The sequence below is a fragment of the Delphinapterus leucas genome, chromosome 5 (assembly GCF_059928025.1).
Source record: "Delphinapterus leucas isolate spDelLeu-1000000601 "Yukka" chromosome 5, BTC_Dleu_Yukka2, whole genome shotgun sequence".
NCBI classification, from domain to species: Eukaryota; Metazoa; Chordata; class Mammalia; order Artiodactyla; family Monodontidae; genus Delphinapterus; species Delphinapterus leucas.
Window position 1 is genome coordinate 77,392,831 of NC_143133.1, and position 6,270 is coordinate 77,399,100.

A 6,270-nucleotide genomic window follows, 5' to 3' on the forward strand; every position below is an offset into this window, starting at 1 on the left:
CTACCACTTTGTGCACATTATGGCACAGGGCTCTTTTCCGGCTGGACCTAGAGAATTTCGTCTCTTGAACAGTACTGGGGGCATGATGTGACATCCCATGTGAAAAAGAGAAGCATTCATGCTGCTCCAAAAATCACCGGTGGTTCTCACAACTGTCCTCATCGCAGAGTGACCTCAGGACCCACCAAAAATCCTGACATTCAGGACTCAACATTAGTCCCACAGAGCCCTGCAGTCTACCCTTGGTGGCCTTGGACAACAAATTGGACCGAAACTAGAGTGAAAACTATTCTCTTCCAGATGCTATCCTCACTGGGTATACAAAGTTTGGAACACTCACAAAACCTGTGTGTCATCATCCTGACAGTCCAATTTGGTTCTCAACACCAGTCTGACAGTGAACAAACCCCAAGATGAAAGGTGGCTTAAATAATAGTCTTATTATGGTATAGAGCAGAGCAAACTGAGGCAGATATTCCCAAACAGAGTGACTTGGACCTAGAAAAACCTATCCTGAGCATGATATGAGACAGTGCCATCAAAGAAGTTGAAGCTCTGTGAGCCACCAGCAGAACCCAGACTGGATTCCCATGGTCAAAGCTGCTTTGGTCCTGACAGGACCAAAAAAGAATGACAACACCCAAGTGCTCAGGCTATTGATGCATTTCTAAGGGGATAAGAGAGCACAAAGGTCTACCTATCCTGATCATACTGAGGTGACTGGTGCCAAGTATGGGGATCTGCCACTTGGGAGAGGTAAGAAACGCACAGTGACATTAAGTCAGAAAGTACAGCATAGCTCCTTAAAAGCTTCCTACGAACCTGGTACTCATAGGCAATCTGCACACTAAGGCTGTTCAGATGTATGGCATTCAACTTCCAGCTGATGACTCCCTCACAGAGCCTATTCAGTACGATGTATTAACTAAGGAGACAGCTCATTCACTGCTCTCCTCGTCTCATTTGAAGGCCTTTCTCCAGTATGAACTTTCTGGTGATGAATGAGGTTAGACCTTCAGCTGAAAGCTTTCTTACATTCACTGCGCTCATAGTGTCTGTCTGGGCTAAGTTTCTGGTGCTCAGTCAGAGCAGACCTTTGACAGAAAACATTTCCACATTGACTGCACTGCTGAGGCCTTTCTGTGATGTGAACTTTGTGGCGTTGAGTAAGCTGGGTGCTTTGGCTAAAGAATTCTTCACGTTTAGTGCACTCGTGGTTTTTCTCCATTGTGAACTCTGGTGCTTAATAAGAGTAGAGCTTTGGCTAAAACGTTTCCCACATTCACTACACTTATAAGCCTTTGCCCCAGTGTGAACTCACTGGTGTGAAATGAGACTAGAGTTTTGGCTAAAATGGTTCCCACATTCACTGCACTCATAAGTCTTTGCTACAGTGTGAATTCTCTGATGGACTTTAAGGTGGGAGCTTCGCCTAAATAACTTTCCATTCACTGCACTCATAAGGCCTTTCCCTGGTGTGACTTCTTCTATGTTTAATGAGACTGGAGATGTATCTAAAGACATTCCCACATTCACTGCACTCATAGGGCCTCTCTCCAGTGTGGATCCTCTGGTGCTGAACAAGCATGTGTTTACAGCTGAAGGCTCTCCTGCATTCTTCACATTCATAAGTCCTTTATCCCGTGTGGACTCTCTGGTGCTGAACAAGTTTGCTTTTAGTGGTGAAGGTTTTCCCACATTCACTGCACTCATAAGGCTTGACTCCATTGTGAATTCTCTGGTGCACAATAAGTTGAGAGCTTTGGCTAAAGAAATTCCCACATTCTCTACACTCATAAGGCCTTTCCCCTGTGTGAATTCTTCTATGAGTAATGAGGCTGGAGTTGCATCTAAAGACTTTACCACATTCACTGCACCCATAAGGCCTTTCTCCATTGTGGATTCTCTGGTGCTTAAATAGTATGGGTTTACAGGTGAAGGTTTTCCCACATTTGCAGCATTCATAAGGCCTCTCTCCAGTTTGTACCCTGGTGCTGAGTCCAAGCCTGGACTTCTGGCAGAAGGCTTTCCCACATTCGTGGCACTTATACTGCCTTTGTCCATTGTGAGAGGATTCCATACACTCGGTGTCCTTTTGTGGAGTGACCTGGTGCTGGAGAACGCCAGAGGTACCAGGGAAATCCTTCCCAAACTCCTGGCATGTGAAAGACTTCTTGCATGCACGGACTGTGTGGCTCTTCATAAAGGTCTTACCCACGTCTCTTCTAAAGAGTTTCTCTCCACTGTGCTGGTGAAATTTCACACCTGCCACACACAGTTTCTGACCAGGGTTTGTGCCAAGGTCCTCAGCTAGATGCAAACCACCTTCTAAGTACAGGCAGAACCTCTGCCAGGGATAGGACTTCAGGGTGGACAAGTCTGTCTTTGAAGTATTTATTGGTGGCACTTCTACAGAAACTTTCTGCTCAGAAAGTGTCTCCTCATCCTCTGCTCTATGCCAACACCCAGGTGAAAGACACAGGAGGGGGTGGAACACACAGAGGAGCTGGGGCCCACAACTCACTCCTCTGGGAATGGTTTTCACCAGGGCCTTGGCTGCTGGTGACACGTGTGCTGTGTGGAAAGGTGTGTCCAGGCACAGGAAAATCTGACTGTCACTGAGTAGCTGTGTTCAAGGACTATTTTAAGGATAGGTGGGGAATTCATGACACGTTAATGTAGGCCAATATTGGAGAGCACATGAGAGTGAGGATGGAGAAGACCACTAAAGAGTGGAAGACAGACAGGTGAGGGATAATCCTGGGTTCGAATTCAGAGTTGAAATGACAGAAGGAGCAAAGTATCAAGAATGGGTAGGAAAGATAGAAATGAGGCACACAGTCACTGTCCTTGGCCCTAAAACATTGTGGGGCACAGGACGTGTTCCTGATATGATCTGAACCCAGCCATGATGCCACTTCTTCCTCCTGATGCCAATCACCAAGGCAGGTCCCACTTTGGGTCTCTCTAGCTGTGCCTGGAGTCATGGCCACTCTGTCACATACCCAGGGTGCACCTCCCAGCTCCAGTTGGAAAACAACATGGGACCTAAAAGATGAAAGTCTCAGCCTTGGCAACCACAGCACAGCCGACAAGGAAGCAGTAATAGAGGTGTGGTCACTGTCTAACCAATGACACAACAAGTGGCAAAAGTCTCCAGGATCACATCACGGTACAGGAGTCTCTGGGCCTAATCAAGAAGCCTCCATTCCTCCTGGGAAAAAGTACACAGCCACGTCCTCAAAGGTCACAGAGCCCGGTGCAGGGTTCGTAAGTGGTTCTGCTGAATGTGGAACCTGAATCGGACCCATCAGTGCAGCCCTCCCAGCACAGTCTGTGGGCGAAGCAGGGGCCCAGGCCCGGTGGCCCCTGTCCCAGCCCCGAGACAGAGTCAGGGCGGATGGCACCCACACCGAGCCTCAGACCCCCCTCAGAGCAGCCAGCACGGCGCCCTTCCGGCTCCCTGACCTCACGCCGGCCCAAGGCTGCGAAGCTCACCACCGGTAAACATACCCGAGTTTACAAAACGTCGCCTACCGTCCACTCTGGAAAACCCTCCCACCTTGCTGATTTTTAATGTAAGTCCTATTTAAACGGACAAAATGGAAAAAAAACTCATATATGCACACTCTGTATGTAATCAAAGAATTTTACGTGTAAACAAGTAGTTGATAAAAGTATAGCACATGGTCTCAATGACACTTTGCTACAGAGTGAGAACTGTAAGGCCCATCATCTCTAAGACTGCATTCCCAATGTGTTAATAGAATAAGGTTCAGTAGAACACAGACTTGAAACCCTAATGACCTGGAAATGTGGTTTCAAAAGAATTTTCCTCCATTTAACAGAATAAACTTTGGATTTCCAATGGATCAAATAGCAGATCTCTTTCAATTTTTGTTTCCTTCCCTGATATCAAGGTCCTTGCAAGTGTGTGTGTGTCTGTGTGTGGTTACTAGGTATATTTCAGGAGGTCCTCTCTAGCCTGCTCATATTTGTATGTATCTTTCTCTAGAGTGTCCCAAATAAATACTATGGGCAGGGCAGGAGTGCTTGTCTGGAGTGCCTTGAGCTATGTGGAGGTGATGGCTTTGGTTTGTATTGTGGTTAAGGGATGGGGATGAAGGGAACATTTTCACGTGTGGATGAGGGTTTGCATGGTTTGATCTTACCTCTGGGTGCCTCAGGAAGGAACACCAGACTTCCTGACACAGGGCAAGAAGGGATAAAGGAGGGGTGGGTCCTGAAAGCTGTCAGAAGCCAAACATCAAAAATGGAGTCAGACTCTTTAGGACACGAGTTGATCATTTAATGAAATTTTGATTTGCAGTGTTTCCTCAGATTGTCCACCAATGATTTTTCTCCTTTTCTTTCCGCTTCTCCAAACTCATAAAGCATCTGATAAAAGATAATGATACGCTTCTCTCTCAATTTCTGTCCATATTGCATATAAGAATGAAATCAGTTTCCCAAATCTTTGTTATAATTATCTGTTCAGTGTTTTTCTTCACCACTCAATTATAAGCTCCCAGGAATGGCATTTGGTTTTTGTACCACTGTCATATGGTTGGTATCCAAAAAGATCCATTAGATGAGTTATGGATATAGCATATTTTAGTTACTTACTACATGGAAAAGTTCCTAAGTGAATTTGACTCGAGAATGAAGAATACTCTCTTAAAAATCAATAAAGCACAATGCAATAACAAAACAAAACACACAGTTTTGCTCTGTATATCCTATGTTGTCTTTGACAAGGCATTTAATATCCTCAAACCTCATTTTCTTAACCTGCAAAATGAGGAAGTACTTTCTCTGAAAACCTGTGAAAATTTTTTTCCAAGATTTTGTCTCTGGAGGGAATCCAAATGATAAATTATTCCTTAAATATTAATAGAACTTTGTCATTCCTTCACCTGAATAGTCATTTTCTATTGATAAGTAATGATAACAACCTGAGGGTTTTAAGCTCAAAGGGTGGATATACAATACATTGTAAGAGGGGAGTAGAATGGCACCCCACCTAAAATTGAGTTCCATCCACTTAAATGAGAGGTCCTCTGTGCCTTCTTAAATGGTGCTTCAATATCATCACTTATGCACATCAACAAACATCACAGAATAATTAGAGAGAGTAGAAATCATTATAATGTCAGCCCTTCCTATTATAGAACTGTAACCACTCAATATGGAACTGCCTAAAGCAATTGCTGAATGCAGTACATGCAACTGTATCTTCTTCGGAGGCCACAGAACCATCTTACTGTAGCCTGCAGGTTTCACACAAGGCCCTTTCCTCAATTAGGATTTAATCACCCTGGAGAGCAGCTGAGAATTTCAATCATTATTTTTTTCCAAGTTCCCATCAATCTTGTCTATTGAAGTAACTTGATTTTTTTTCTTCCTCTACAAGAATGCTAAATCTTCTTGGTGGAGGAAAATGATGGGGGGAAATAAAGTGAAAGAAACTAATTTTTATGGGATATGTAAATGAAACTCCTAAATAATTGTTGTTTTAAACCACTCCATTATACCTATACCTTAATACCTTGGGGACAGGAAGGAGTCCCTTTAAGGGCCACATTTCTTATTACTTACTGCAGCAATTTGGACCAAATTCGCCATTAAGGTCTGAAGTCAACACATACTATGGTTAAGGGCTAGGGATTTAGAGACACATGGCTCTGGTTTCAAATCCCAGCTCCACCACTTATGAACCACATAACGTATATTTACTTACCATCCTTGAGACTCAGTTTCCTTATACCTAAGAATGAAAAGTAATAGTAGCTACTTCAGATGAAGACTGAAAGTTAAATGCAGGCAATGATCTCAAGTACCTAGAACAGTTCCTGGCACATAATAATATTTTAAAATTGTAGCTATCTTTTTTGTGAATTTTTGAATTTTATTTTTTATACAGCAAGTTCTTATTAGTTATCTATTTTATACATATCAGTGTATACATGTCAATCCCAATCTCCCAATTCATCACATCACCACCACCACCACCACCACCTCCACTTTCTCCCCTTGGTGTCCATATGTTTGTTCCCTACTTCTGTGTCTCAGTTTCTGCCCTGCAAATCAGTTCATCTGTACCATTTTTTCTAGGTTCCACGTCTATGCGTTAATATATGATATTTGTTTTTCTCTTTCTGACTTCACTCTGTATGACAGCCTCTAGATCTATCCACATCCCTACAAATGACCCAATTTCATTCCTTTTTATGGCTGGGTAATATTCCATTGTATATGTGTACCACATCT

General features: G+C 43.5%; 1 pseudogene; it reads right to left on the minus strand.

Moving 5' to 3' along the window:
- Positions 1–730: 730 nt before the first annotated feature.
- On the minus strand, positions 731–4,608 carry LOC111171587 (uncharacterized; annotated as a pseudogene).
- Positions 4,609–6,270: the final 1,662 nt, after the last annotated feature.